At 38.2% G+C, this 16440-nt stretch overlaps 1 protein-coding gene across 8 annotated transcripts in view; it reads right to left on the reverse strand.

Annotated features, from left to right (window-relative positions):
• epb41a (erythrocyte membrane protein band 4.1a) overlaps nt 1-16440 on the reverse strand; it is a 90699-nt gene that overhangs the window by 58138 nt on the left and 16121 nt on the right. The gene's annotated exons all lie outside the window — the stretch shown is intronic.

A 16440-nucleotide genomic window follows, 5' to 3' on the forward strand; every position in this document is an offset into this window, starting at 1 on the left:
AAAATTAACAAACTATAATGTTATAGCCTATTTTTTATAATCATTTGGCATTCAAATACATCGCGAATACTGAAACATTTGATTTTGTGTTGAATGAGACCCAACGTTGGTTTGAGTTTAGTTTTGGCATAAATTAATTAGTTTTGGTTTGTCGTTAATATGCTATAGCTTCTTATATTTTTAATTCCTGTTCTTTTCTAAATACTGTTAATTGAAATGATTTGTTGTGGAGTGAGGGGAACTAAAATAGCCAAGCGGAGCTTCTCAAATTTACCATAAGCTGAACAATTTTCATTTGCTGTATTAACCTCAAAGTAATTCTTAGAATGAAATTTGGAGTCCGACTTTCGGACTCAAATACAGCGTTACTTATTATACAGTAACTATTATTCTATATTCTTTGCACTGTGACATTACTGACTAGGGATTTTAATTTAGTTATTTTTTCCTAACCAACAACCGTTAACCGACAAGATTATTTTAAATAATAATAACTGAAAGTACAAATGCTATATAATAAATAACATTTTAGCATCCACATATGTCGGGAACATGGAAACATTTGGATTCCTGCCGAAAGAGAGAGGTAGGCATCAGCTTCACCTTTAATTTGTTTTTGGATTAACGTTTTTATAGCCTATAACTTTAGAGGATTTGCTTTGGAGATAAACTAATAACTGTTTTTATAATGTTTTAAACATTTTAGTTTAGACTAGTTACAGGCATTTTAGCCTTCATTATTTCGGAAGTAATAGGGCTAATAAAATGCGATGTGAGCCGTGACGTACGTTTTTTTTTTTTCACTCTCAAAACGCAATCTTGTGCAAGTGTTTTTTTTTTTAATACAATGAAGCAAACATTTTTAAATATCTTAAAAATAGTTTGATGTCTTTAAAGTGTTGATAGATTTTTTTTTTTTTTTTCTTACATTTGGCCAAAATCTAGAGAAGATGATGCTGTATTGGCTGTGACTAAGCGTTAGATCTCTATTTTTTTCTTTTTGAGTAAAGAAAACACTTTATTATTATTGTATTATTATTATTATTATTATTATTATTAGGCAAAATATAGGCAAATAATATTTACTTTTTTTTTTTAAATAACGTTATTAACCGGTTTTTCTTCCACCTGAACCGGTTTCTGAACGGTAATAATATCAGAGGAACGCAGAACAGAAACGTTAAAATATCGATTCTGCTCGGAGTGAACCGCTTGAATTTTTTTTCCGTTTTCAAGCCCTGATCCTAAGTAACCACACTTGTGGCCAAGGCACTTCAGAATGTGTGCATGCAATAGGAAGTAAGTGCGTAACACTGTCTTTGTCTGAAAAAAAACAAAAACGATGCTCGGTGCCCTTAACCCACGCTAAATCTCTAACATCACTTCGTTTTTGAGGCTAAGTGCATCCCATCGTTCACCGGGTTCAAGAAAATCACAAGAATTCAAGGAAAACTTTTAGATATTAGATAAGTTGATATTTGGTAGCAAAACATGAGGAAAACTATGCTAACTAAACTATACACTGTACAACTATACATTCGATATTACATAAAAGTGTAAAAAAAAGGGTAGTAAAACCTGATAATTTGATAAAATATCTAATTTGATATTTTTTTCATAGTTTGATTGTAAAATACAAGAATTCACAATATTTTACAGTTTAAGTTTAATTACTTATTACACATAATTTGGTAGTAAATTGTAAAGTGTTGCACATTAGGGCTGCACGATGTGTCGTTTAAGCATCGATATCGCGATGTACGAATCCACGATAGTCACATCGCAGGATGTGCGATGTAGGCTGTCGTACTTGATCTGTTATTCATTAACTGTACGGGCCAGCTGCTCCCCGGCCCTTGACGAATGTGATTCGCAGATTAATTGCACAGCTTAACCATCATAGAGTGAAAGTTTTTTCATTGACAGGACTGAAAAACACATGCAAGTTTAACAGGGCAGAGAGAGAGAGAGCGCGAGAGAGACACAGAGAGAGAGAGCGCGCGAGAGAGACAGGGAGGGAGAGAGAGCGCGCACGTGAGAGAGACAGAGAGAGAGCGCGCGCGAGAGAGACACAGAGAGAGAGAGCGCGCGAGAGAGACAGGGAGGGAGAGAGAGCGCGCGCGCGAGAGAGACAGAGAGAGAGCGCGCGCGAGAGAGACAGAGAGAGAGAGAGCGCGAGAGAGACACAGAAAGAGAGAGCGCGCGAGAGAGACAGGGAGGGAGAGAGAGCGCGCGCGAGAGAGACAGAGAGAGAGCGTGCGCGAGAGAGACAGAGAGAGAGAGAGAGCGCGCGAGAGAGACAGAGAGAGAGAGAGAGCGCGCGAGAGAGACAGAGAGAGAGAGAGAGCGCGCGAGAGAGAGAGAGAGAGAGAGAGAGAGAGAGAGCGCGCGCGCGAGAGAGAGACAGAGAGAAAGAGAGAGAGAGAGCGCGAGAGAGACACAGAAAGAGAGAGCGCGCGAGAGAGACAGGGAGGGAGAGAGAGCGCGCACGTGAGAGAGACAGAGAGAGAGCGCGCGCGAGAGAGACACAGAGAGAGAGAGCGCGCGAGAGAGACAGGGAGGGAGAGAGAGCGCGCGCGCGAGAGAGACAGAGAGAGAGCGCGCGCGAGAGAGACAGAGAGAGAGAGAGCGCGAGAGAGACACAGAAAGAGAGAGCGCGCGAGAGAGACAGGGAGGGAGAGAGAGCGCGCGCGAGAGAGACAGAGAGAGAGCGTGCGCGAGAGAGACAGAGAGAGAGAGAGAGCGCGCGAGAGAGAGAGAGAGAGAGAGAGAGAGAGAGAGAGAGAGAGAGAGAGAGAGAGCGCGCGCGCGAGAGAGAGACAGAGAGAAAGAGAGAGAGAGAGAGAGAGAGCGTGTGCGAGAGAGACAGAGAGAGCGCGCGCGAGAGAGACAGAGAGAGATCGTGCGCGAGAGAGACAGAGAGAGCGCGCGCGAGAGAGACAGAGAGAGATCGTGCGCGAGAGAGACAGAGAGAGCGCGCGCGAGAGAGACAGAGAGAGATCGTGCGCGAGAGAGACAGAGAGAGAGCGAGCCGTCTTCAAACAACAGGAGCGCTGTCTTGCTCTCTCTCCCTCCCGCATATTAATCAATTGACGCGATGGTGTCGATGTTTAAATCATTTAAAATGAGAATGTAAGTGTGCTCACCCCACTTTTGTTTGTAAGAAAAAATATCGCAATATATATCGCAGAAAAATAAAATATCGCAATGTCATTTTTTCCCAATATCGTGCAGCCCTATTGCACATTGTATTGGTGTAGAGATGAGTATGTATATAAATGAACATATGTATTTTGTAAAACTCTAGCACCTATTTTATATCACTTAATTAGAAGCATCACAATCACTAAATTGTGTCGTCTGATACATAAGGACTGCTGATCAGACATTTACAAGATTATTTTAAAGTGCATAGTTGAAAATCGAAATAAAAACTTCTCCTGCATTTTTACAACTCTGTGTGTATCATTAGCTAATCAGCAGTTCTACACACACTTGTGATATTCATACCTGGACCAAATATAGGAAATGTACTGTAAGTAGACAAGTGATCAGATACAAAGATCCGCAAGTGTGGGCAGTTTGACAGGATATGTGTCCGTCCACACTTACTGGACCAATATTGTGCACAATTTCTTGACTTTCTAATGCAAAGAATATGCAAACCCAATCCAGCAAAACTGTATTTATTTGTAGATTCATTGTGAAAGAGCCTGCACTGCTGCCCCTTCAGGACATGGTGCCCTGGCCACGAGCCCAGCTGCCCATATGGTTACTCAGACCCTTCATCAGAGACGCCTTGATGTCTGATTAATGAGCGACTCATTGAATAATTCAAATTTTGTACTGTTCCATTCAACACACAAAGATGTCAGTTAACTAAAGATGTAAAATGTAGTATATCTGATGTATAGTTTTCTATTGTAATGCTTTATGGTGCTTATGTGTCTTTTTGAAGCCTAACATCTTCAGTCCCTGTGAACAGTAACTGCATTTCTTCAGAATATATTTTTTTGTGTTGCACAGAAGAAAGTCAGTCATATGGTTTTGGGACAATATAAGTAGATTATGACAAATCATTTTTGGGTCAACTTTCCTATTAATAATACATTTAAATGTTCCTGTGGCTCAGTGGTAGACCATTGCGTTAGCAATGCAAAACACCGTGGGTTCAATTCCCAGGGAAAACACATACTGGTAAAAAACGCATAGCCTGAATGCACTTTAAGTCACTTTGTATAAAAGTGTCTGATAAATGTAATGTAAATTCTTGTTAATTATATTTATTTACTTAAGCTTATTAAATAATTACTTTTTTAGAATAAAACAAACATTTCATTGAAAACAGTCGGGATTCGACGCAGAATCGTTCGAAAAAGTGAATAGATTTTTTTCAATCACTCCTGCGAACCAGAGGACCGGACATAAATGAGACGAGCTGAGAGCACTGCCACATAACTACAGCCCTCTGTGCATCTCCACTGAACCCTGAGTGTTAACAACAGAAAAACAACAAGTGAATGGACCTCTCACGCTCTCTCTCTCTCACGCACACACATACACAACAGACACACGACAAAGTAAATCTTATGTGCTCTTTAAGAATGCAACAGTCTATTTCGAAATAATCAGTGAAGCCATATCCGATTATGACAAGATCACTCTTTCAGTCTTAAATCTAATCCAATGAGATACACACAAACCATCTTCAGTAAAGCTGCATGTGAGCCAGCCTACCCCAGGCCTGATGACATCACAGCAGACTTACACACTAAAGCATTATGGGTAGGTGGTGTTTAAAGTACCCGATTCAGCTTGACCTGGGTTGTCGGCTGTGTCACTCACACATTCAGCCACAGTGACAAGGCTTGAGTTCACCGTTAATTAACTTACTCTTCAATCTGATTACAACACTTCATGACATGATGCAATCGAAAGCATCATGAAATCTGATAGTTGGTTATGATTCCGATTTTGTTCAACAGCAATTCTGAAAATGACTAGCTAACTAGTTTATTTAGAACATCCTAATTTATTAATTAAATTTAATATGCAGTACTTTAAACATCTTTTAATTTAGCAGCATAACTGCATTATCTTCCAAACTATGGAAACTATGGAGACCCTAAGGGGACATGTGATGGAAAAAAAAAATTATTTCCTTCCTTTTTTGTTCTCACCAAAAAGTTTTGTGTTTTCCCAAATAAACTTTGTGTTAACTCACTAAACTTTTGAATTCTCTCACAAAACTGGTCAAGAAAATAACATTTTAACATCATATCGCAGTGGTGTAATGTAATAGTACTTAAGTATTTTTGGGAGAATCTGTACTCTACTTGAGTTTTTATATTTCTGTCAACTTTTACTTTTACTCCAATGTATTTCCTAATTAAAATGTATACTTTTATATATATATTTGATACTTTGAAGGATATTCGTTACTTACTACAAAATAAAGTCAGAAGAACACAGACTGCAAGAAAGCAGGTTTGAGAATCAGTGGTCTGGCGCTTGCAAGTTAAGACTCCTAAAAAACACCTTTACGCATGTGCAAACTAGTTCTTTTCATTTTCCACTCAAGTCCAGGCTGGGGTTTGTGATATATATCGTCTGCGATAATATGGTAAGTGTTGTTTTAACGATGTGTGATCTGACATTATTGAGTATATCACAAAAACCAAACAGAAACACAAATAAGAGTGCACGCATACACCATGTGTTTTAGTCTATTGAAGCACATTTATAATGCCCATGAGATTCAAGATGAGACAAAAAATGCCTCTGTATGTCTTTTATATTTATAGAATAATAATATAGTTGACCTATATCACACTAAGAGTGTCATCTTTTCTCCAGAAATCAGCATGATAACAAATGTTACATTGATTTTATACAAGTTTAATAACGTGACCTTGATAGTACAACTAAAGCAATCAGGACGCTCCTCCAAACTGGATGAAAGGCAGAGTTGCGACAAAAAACCACTCCTCATTCAGGGACTGAATGGGTCAAAGAGGAACAATGAATGGGTCAAAAGACCATTGAATTCTTGAGGAAAATCTGCTGCCCTCTGCCAGAAAGCTGTCAATGGGAAAAAGGTGACAATGACCCAAAGCACAGCAAAACTGAGCACAAAGTGGATGAAGCAAAAACTGCCTGTCTTCATTTCAGGAAAGTATAAAATTAATTTACTGCAAAGTATAAAAAATATATATTTTATGGGGGGGATTATTTTCTATACCATCTGTATCAAATACTTTAAAACTTTTACTCAAAAAAAGGAAAAGTTTTAAACTTTTACCCGCCCTGCTTGCCACAAATATGAGACAATATTTCAATGCTTTTGAAACTATATTTCAATGCTATTGAAAGTAAACAATACATTTGCAAGAGAATGCAGCAGTTTTTCGAGGGGAACACATAGTTTCTCAGGCAAAACCTAAAAATGTAATACTTTTGAGCGAAAAGTACATTTTTTGCAAGCGAAAGCCACGTTTCTCGGGGAATGCAATACTTTTTTCTGATGGGACGCAATATTGTTGTGAGTGTACGTAAACATTTTGCGAGCAAAGGCAAGGTTTCTCTGAGGAACACATTACTTTTGGATGCAGCACTGTTGTGAGCAATATGTTTTGTGAGTGAGTGCAAAGTTTCTCTGGGAACTCATTACTATTACATAACATTTACCTGTGCAAACATTTTCTGAGCCAGTTTTGTGAAAAGTTTTGTGAGTCAACACAAAAGTTTTGTGAGCAAATATGCACAGTCTCTCAGGGAAAACAATACTTTTGTTAGAGGACACAAAAGTTTTACATGTTGACTATTACATGATTATAAAGGAGTGGTCACATTGAAGCAAATTTTGCTAGCAAAAAATGGTCAGTTTTCTCTTCTTAATAGCGTAGAGATGTAAGAACCACCACTTAACAGAGCTCAACGTGATGAATTCATGTGACCAGCCTGAAAATTAGCAAAACTTGTTGAGGTTGAAACATTTCCCCATGCAGATTTCACAACAGGTTAAAGTTGGTCAAGTGAATTTGTCGCATTCACCAAAAGAATTTGGTGATTTTTACTTTCTACAAAATAACTTTTACTGTGTAACTGTGCTTCATGTATAGCTACATTACTGGATCTTTTTTGCCATGAAAAGCTAATGTGACTGCACCTTAACTCCAAGAATCTCATTGTATTTATTGTGCCGTTGTGTCAGTGTCAGCGTCGCCCTGGACAAACACAACAAGCTGGTCACACAGCTGCTGGAAACCAGCTGCACCTGAATTACATCAAAAGAGAATCACTGAAACTACAAAGAACATGATTTCATCAAACAAGCTCTCACGCTGTTCTTCTGTCCCATACAGATTTAGACTAAACTAAATTAAAATTTTCATAGTCATGAAAATAAAGAAAACTCTTTGAATGAGAAGATGTGTCCAAACTTTTGGTCTGTACTGTACATACATGCTGCTCACATATTATTATAGCCCAGTATGTGCTGATTACAGTGAGATTAGACTTTAGCAATTTAGATGTGTATAAGAAACTAAAAAAAGCACAAATGTCAGGGCATGACATAACTTCTTTAGGCCCCAAAAATACCCTTAGACTTCAGAGGGTTAAGTCAAACAGGTGCGCTTTTGCATCAATTCAGATGAACTGAAAAATATCACAGATCAGTTGAAGGAGAGTGAAACTCTGAAGCGCTCAGTCAGAGAATGTTCTGCGACTGAAAATATATCTGTGCTAAATTTATACTTGCAGAGAGGGGTCAAAATTTTATTTTTACCAGAAATTAGGAGGGGTTAAAAAAATTACTTTAGAAAGATGGCAGCATCATTATAAAGTGAAAGTGAAAGTGACATTCAGCCAAGTATGGTGACCCATACTCAGAATTCGTGCTCTGCATTTAACCCATCCAAAGTGCACACACACAGAGCAGTGAACACACACACACTGTGAACACACACACTGTGAGCACACACCCGGAGCAGTGGGCAGCCATTTATGCTGCGGCGCCCGGGGAGCAGTTGGGGGTTCGATGCCTTGCTCAAGGACACCTAAGTCATGGTATTGAGGGTGGAGAGAGAACTGTACATGCACTCCCCCCACCTACAATTCCTGCCGGCCCGGGACTCGAACTCACAACCTTTCGATTGCGAGTCCGACTCTCTAACCATTGGGCCACGACTTCCCTTCTTATTCCCCTATTTAATTTTACACAGAGATTTTCAGGTCTATTTCAGGTCTTTTTCCATAAAACGCCAATGGTGACAGTTAGTATTAGTTGTATGCAAAGCGACCCACATGTAGTTTTTGACCACTGAAAAGCTTAGGAATTTACTCACGGAGCCACAGTGCAATCCCAATATACCTGGAAATTAACCATGTAAGGACAAAACTTTATTAAGAACCAAAATCTAAAAGGATTTTAAGATATATTTAATACTTCTTGAGTTACAGCCATGCAAACATCAGGGAAAACTGAAAAGTGTTTTTCCCATTTTTGAATCATCACCAATGGCAAATAATGCGACAAAGACTGCTAAAGTCAACAGATTTAAATAAAGTGTCTAGAGTCTGTGTGTAATTTGACAACAACAGTAATGTGGTTCATGTCAATCGACTGCTTCCAGTCTGAATAACTTGGTTGATAATAATGATCTAGATCTAGTTTTGTTTTGAGTCAGTTCCTGATTTGAGACCAGCAGGTGCAGAGACCATTTTCCTGACCCAGAACTGTCTTGTATTTGGCGCTGTGTCTGTGGGAAAGAGGTATAATTCAGCCCATCTAATTTGGCTGGCCTGGAGGAACAGGTGAGCAGTAAGAGTGTGTGGATGTCTGGAAGATCCCTAGGACATAATTCGGCCTGTTCTGCCATTAGAGAGACAAACACAAGCCTCTTTCCCCACAGGCTGTCCAATACCTCGCACAAATCAACGTTATCCTTTCTGCAGGCGCTGTCACACTACTAACATCCTGTTCAACATGAGGCCTGTCTACATGCATTTGTGCTTTACGATGCTTTTGTAGGGCCGCTATTAATGGTGTGGGGTGGGGGAAGGAGGGGCCGAGGGTGTGACGGCAGGGGTTTACTCAAACAATGACTGAAACAAACACACCTGACCGAGACAGAGACAGATTAGATATGCTGAAGCCCTGAACCCTGCCACATCATCAGACAAAAACATCAATGCTGAGTTTATCAGGACAAAACAAAACACAACAAAATTCAAATAACTTGCTAATAATAAAATAATAATATAGAAATAAAAACATGACATTAATGAACATAATAAGCAAACAACAAAGCAGACATACAAATAAATAAGCCAGTGACAGGAAAAAAAAAACATGTTTTAATAAATGTAATAAAAAAATAAAGGATATTAATCAAGAGAGAATAAATAAATAAATAAATAAATAAATAGTATTGGTAATAAAAAATATATATAACATTTAAAGGTGACCTATTATGCCCCTTTGTACAAGATGTAAAATAACTCTTGGATGTCCCCAGTGTGTGTTTTAGCTCAAAATACCACACAGATAATTTTTTATAGCTTGTTGAAATTGCCACTTTTAGGGTATGAGCCAAAACACACAGTTTTCGTGTTTGTCCCTTTAAATGCAAATGAGCTGGTGCAGAAGAGGGCGGAGCTTCATGATCTATGAGGCCTAAAAAAAAAATTTGTTTGGTTCCGGTTTCCGACCGACCCTGTCAATTTATGTGCGACCCAAATTTATTTTATGAGACTGGGGAAGAACGGTCTTTCACACATCGTTAATTAAATTACAGTTTCCTTTAAATGCTGTTTTACACTTAAGTAATCCGTTAAAAACCATTAAGTATTGCATCAAAACCCTTTAACTGTCAATTCCTAAAGTGAGCTATAACTTAAGGTTTGGAAATCGTAACATTAACAGAAACACGGGGGGAGGGGGGAGTAAACAATATATCGCGGAACAGAGAGGGCACTGACAACATGCTGACAGACAGGACATTAACATTACCAGCTTACTTTTAATATGAAACAAAGTCTCATTTGGTTATTTCACCTTTCAAATGTGGTCATTTTTTAAAGAAATGTAAACAATAAATACCGTTTTGTGGCTCTTGAATGTGTCGCTGTAAGTTAGACAGATCGCTGTAAGTTAGATCATCAGTTAAAAACTAACTGATCGTCTCTTGCTTCTAGTTAATTTATAGCATCAAAATCAAATAAACCACATAAATGAACATATCAAAGAATGTTGTTTGACTACAAAAAGATGTCTGTACACTCCGTTTTTCAAGTTCAAATCCTCCATGTTAATCTACTATGAAATCGCCTGTCAAACTCCCGCGAAGGCTTTTTGTGTGTGTGTGTGTGTGCGTTTTGCGTGTCTATGGCAACAACAGACTTTAAACGGGAATACAGAATCACTGTCGTAAAAGTACCGGTACACACATTTAAAATCAGCGCGCGCGTGTGTGTGTGTGTGTGTGTGTAAAACTGCCACTGGAGAAAAAAATTCTTATCTTTACAGAAAACATACTAAGTTTAAAAGTCAGTCATCTGATTGTACTGTGCATAATAAATGTGCATTTATGAATTACACAAATGGGGAGCACGGAACAATGAAAATAACGACAAAGCTGGTAGCTTTAGCTTTAGCTAATTGATCCTATTAGAGTTAGTTATTTCCAACACCGCACCGCATCGAGTTAAAAACATTTAAACTTTTCAGAATGCCGCAACCGCACCGCGGGTCATGTGACAAGAACTAACCAATCAGCTTCATCCTTTCCCGTAACAACGTTAAAAGCTCAGTCAAGATGAAAGGAACAGCTGATCATAGTTGTATATGGATTTCCATTTTGAAATAAATTTAGTAGCAGAGCTACTGCAAGCGATTTATTTGAGCTGCAAATCCATTTATCCTTTGCTGAAATTTCCGCGTCTTCAAGGAGAGAGCACGTTATGGTTGCTTAGCAAAGGCAGATGCCTCAGGGGCGCTTCTGTGCGAGCGCTTTGGAAAGGAGGAGAAAGCAGTGCACCTAGCGTTTTCCACGCGTTTTTAGGCGCGATTTGTGAACGGCCCCTAAGACTTTCATTTGTGCAGATTCTCCAGTACAATGTTGTTTGCAAATGTTTAGTCGTAAAAGCTGATAACATTGCTTTTTAACAGTTAACATTTTAAAGCTTTACAAACATGTTTGTGAAGTTTACCTTCAGTTTGTCGTTTACCAGTTCAAAATTCAGTCGTGCAGCCTAATTATGACTGAATGAGAGAGGTAAATGTAGATATTTGAAATGCACTTATTTTCTAAGTATTCACTGCTCTTTTTCACACAGCAGGTTTTTTGTGTGTGTCCTATTTTTTTTCTGGACAACCTTCTGATGGATTTTACTTTAAATTGTGAGTTCCATTCAGGTTTCATGCCATTGGCACTTTATTCGAAGGATTGTTTACAATTTCACAGCAAAAGCTATAAAGCTGTTTCCAAGTAAATAATAAAATGCAATGTACTGCAATTTTATTCTGTTTTATCCTTATTCTTCGTGAAAATATGTTCTGAAAGATTCCTTAATAAGCTTTGTTCAGGATGTTAAACTACTTTAGGAGCTCTAAGGACTGCCATGGTGAAAACATTATTTGAAATCTACTTGTGAAATTTGCTAGAGTATAGGTCAGTGTTCTGATTGCAGAAGAGTTCGACAAAGGATTACTAACACAATAAAACAACTCCAGGTATATTTTTGATGAGGATATGACAGTGCAAAATGGTTAAAATCTCTTAAAAATCTATGCTGAATGATAAAGACCATTTATTAATAATTTACTTGGGGAAAAAATGGAAAAAACTAAAATATAAGTACATAAACCGATTAATCGATTAATTGTAAAAATAATCGACAGATTAATCGATTATCAAAATAATCGTTAGTTGCAGCCCTAGATCCTATCAGGATCTATCAGGATCAACCTTTGCACATCTCCAGCACTGAACTGACCTTCGTTTGTGAGGCAGTCTGGCGTAAAATGATTTGCACAAACATATAGGATTTTAGTGTTTTTCCCAAGAATTTTCCTTTGAAGATGAAATTGAAGCACCATGTCCTCAGAGGTCATTGGAGACTCCTATATTCTAGAGCTGAAACAACGAATCGATTTAATCGATAAAAATCGATTATTAAAATAGTTGTCAACTAATTTAGTCATCGATTCGTTGCTAAATAACTTTTATTTGCCGTAAGCGGCTCATTTCGTGCATATTTCAAATCTGCGGTGACCAAAGTGTGGCAGTAATGAGCCATCGGAGGTTTTACTCAGCCAGTACAGACGGAGAAGTAGCGAATAGCCAATAGCTGGCCTCGTTTTATGTCACGTGCTTCCAGAAGAGCGTCTCTGCAGCATTTAGCGGGATGTGGGAGACTGGGAGTACTTTACTTTGAGCCTTCAAAAAAGAAGAGTAACCTGTAAACTCTGCACTACTGCACTGTTTAAGGGGACGTTCACATATCGCGTCTTTTGCGCGCTCAAGTTCGTTATTTCCAAAACCGCACCGCATCGAGTTAAAAACATCTCAACTTTTCAGAATGCTGCAAGCGCATCGCGGGTCATGTGACAAGAACTAACCAATCAGCTTCATCCTTTCCCGTAACAACGTTAAAAGCTCAGTCAAGATGAAAGGAACAGCTGATCATAGTTGTATATGGATTTCCATTTTGAAATAAATTTAGTAGCAGAGCTACTGCAAGTGATTTTTTGAGCTGCAAATCCATTTATCCTTTGCTGAAATTTCCTCGTCTTCAAGGAGAGAGCACGTCATGGTTGCTTATCAAAGGCAGACGCCTCAGGGGCGCTTCTGCCCGAGCGCTTTGGAAAGAAGGAGAAAGCGCCACGTGTTTTTAGGCACGATATGTGAACGGCCCCTAAGACTTTTATTTGTGCAGATTCTCCAGTACAATGTTGTTTGCAAATGTTTAGTCGTAAAAGCTGATAACATTGCTTTTTAACAGTTAACATTTAAAGCTTTACAAACATGTTCTGTGATCAGTTTGTCGTTTACCTGTTCAAAATTCAGTCGTGCAGCCTAATTATGACTGAATGAGAGAGGTAAATGTTTAAAGATATTTGAAATGCACTTTTTTTTCTAAGTATTCACTGCTCTTTTTCACACAGCAGGTTTTTTGTGTGTGACTGTCCAATTTTTTTTTTCTGGACAACCTTCTGATGGATTTTACTTTAAATTATGAGTTCCATTCAGGTTTCATGCCATTGGCACTTTATTCGAAGGATTGTTTACAATTTCACAGCAAAAGCTATAAAGTTGTTTCCCAGTAAATAATAAAATACAACGCACTGCAATCTTATTCTGTTTTATCCTTATTCTTCGTGAAAATATGTTCTGAAAGATTCCATAATAAGCTTTGTTCAGGATGTTAAACTACTTTAGGAGCTCTAAGGACTGCCATGGTGAAAACGTTATTTGAAATCTCCTTGTGAAATTTGCTAGAGTATAGGTCAGTGTTCTGATTGCAGAAGAGTTCGACAAAGGATTACTAACACAATAAAACAACTCCAGGTATATTTTTGATTAGGATATGACAGTGCAAAATGGTTAAAATCTCTTAAAAATCTATGCTGAAGGATAAAGACCATTTATTAATAATTTACTTGGGGAAAAAATCCGAAAAACTAAAATATAAGTACATAAACCGATTAATCGATTAATCGTAAAAATAATCGACAGATTAATCGATTATCAAAATAATCGTTAGTTGCAGCCCTACTATATTCATTGGTGCATCCCGAAACACAACACTTGTAATGCCTCTTCGGCGCTGACATTGTACCTCCAGCAGCTACAGCCAAAAAACAGTAATGGCAGACTGCTGCTTCTCACTCAGGGGAGGGTCTATGCTAATAAAGCACAGAGCATCACAAATGGGTGGGATTTGGAACCGCTCATTTGGAGGGACTGTTTATGATTTATTGGGATTATAAAACTATGAGTGGGTGGATTTTAACCATTGTAGGCTTTTCACACACTGCGACCACACAACTATGTTCAACAAACACCTTATAAAAGTGATTTTTGCATAATAGGTTACCTTTAAATGAGTAAATAATATTATTAAGAATACTCCACTGCACAAACTCTTTATCTGTAATGTAATAACTGTAACAAATAAATGCTAGTAATGTTAAAATAATAAAATGCATACTGACAGAAAGATGTGCTAGTTAATGTCATAAAAATATGTTAATTAAAATAAATAAATATTTGTAGGGAATGGTAGTAAAATAATAAAATAAATATTTAACAAGACGGTAATAATGACTATTAAGAACACTCTACTGCACGAACTGTGTATCTCTGCTTTTGTTTGGATCCTTTGGTCACTAAAACACTGACACTAATCCAGTCTCTACAGTCCCCTCCCCCCGGCTCACACACACACACACACTTCTCCATCTCCCTGCTTCATCCGCCATCCATCAATATACATCACACAGCTCTCCTATGCAAATAACATCACTTATAATTATTTCTAAATACACACTCCCCGAGCTCCCCTGAACCAAAACACACTTTTATCCCATTATTGCCATTGGACACCCGCAACTTTATCTAATTACAGCTCTCTAAATTATCCACACACACACACACACACACACACAGATCATTCTCGACATCAACACAGGCCAGCCCACGCACAACACCATTCCTTTACAGTCCACCTAAATGCACAGGTACACACACACACACTCCATCATCCTCTTATGCATCAAGTGCAGTGAACACACACACACACTCATCCAATTATATCTCACTGCAACACTTACAGTGTATTACAGTCGACTGCACTCAGATGGCAGCAGGAAACACGTCCACAACACATCTGAGTGCTGCTGTAGCCATCTTCCTTATCTGCCACACACACACACGCGCACACACACACACACACACGTGTCAGATGGTGCAGTGGTGACAGATGGCATGTGTGTGGGTGTTTTGGCCTCTCAGAGTGGAAATATGTGAGACCCTTCGCCTCTGACCTTTCCAGCACCCTTCACAGAGGAGCACACACTCAAATTATTGAGTCAGATCATCATCAGTCCCACGAGAACCAAAGATCAGATGTCACTGACTCAACAATACTGTTTATCATCACACACTTATCTTCAGACTAGCCCTGGAAGAGAAACAGGTTGGTCTGTAGAGCTAAAATAAAACATACCGCAATATTCTTCAGCCTTTTGGTGATATTTAATATATATTCAATAACTATCACATTTCTTTTATTTAACCAAGTAAGCACATCAATCAATGGCAATCATCTCAAAACAGCCAAACATTGGCATAATAATCAGTCTGTCCTATATATATGTCTGTTACTCTCACAAAATAGGTACAAAAGCTGTCACTGGGGCGGTACCTTTTTGAAAAGTACAAATATGTACCATTTAGGTACTAAAATTGACCTTTAAGGTATCGATATGTAACCCTTTAGAGGTAGATAAGGTACAAAGGTGTACCTATTTATAAGGTACATGCCCCAGTGGCAGCTTTTGTACCTTTTTTTTCAGAAAGAGCAGAATAAATTCTGACGATTGACAAAGCATTGTTTTAATAATCATCAAGTTCAGTATGTGTTTATTCAGTAGTGCAGCTTCACTGTAATTAATTCAAACAGAGCTACTTTAACTTCTGGACTAAATGTATTTTTTTTTACAAACGTCAAGCTGATTAGGAGATTCTTGTGGAAATGTCCCAGGAAGTACAGATTGATCATTCAAAAACAAAGATGTGTAAAAGCGGAAGTTGTTTTCATTTTCATACGATATATTATATAGTCACAGAGCAGACTCGCGTCCCAGTCCAGTGCATTGACAATTGCTCATTTGGGCCAGTTCTGCACAATGATCTTGCCTTGCAATCTTGAAAATAGCAATCTTTCTGTGTTCTATTATATAATGAACACTGCTGTGAAATCTGGTGAATCCAAAACTGTGAGAATGAATTGTGATAGTGTTGAAAACATCAGTGGGAATGGATTGGAAACTAGAAACAATCATATTTTTCCATAATATTTGAGCAAACACACTATGGTTTAGAAGTTTAGGGTCGGTAAGTTTTTGTTTTGTTTGTTTTTTAAGAAATGTCAATGTGTCGTCACTCACAACACAAATCATTAAGTTTCAAGATGCCACATCATTGAGCAGCATCTTGATGTAAAAACCACTGAAACTTCCACAGACAAGGCAATGCTGGTTAAATTACACTACCTTCTGGTGAGGCTATAGGACTATTATTTATTTGTATCTGTCATGGAGTTTCATTATATTACATCCACACACTTTTCATCTTTTCCAAATTTAAAGTGCATTTCAATTTTTTTTAAAATACTTTAAATATCACTATACAAAAAGTGGAAATTAGAAAA

This window comes from Carassius carassius, chromosome 25 (assembly GCF_963082965.1).
Source record: "Carassius carassius chromosome 25, fCarCar2.1, whole genome shotgun sequence".
NCBI lineage: Eukaryota > Metazoa > Chordata > Actinopteri > Cypriniformes > Cyprinidae > Carassius > Carassius carassius.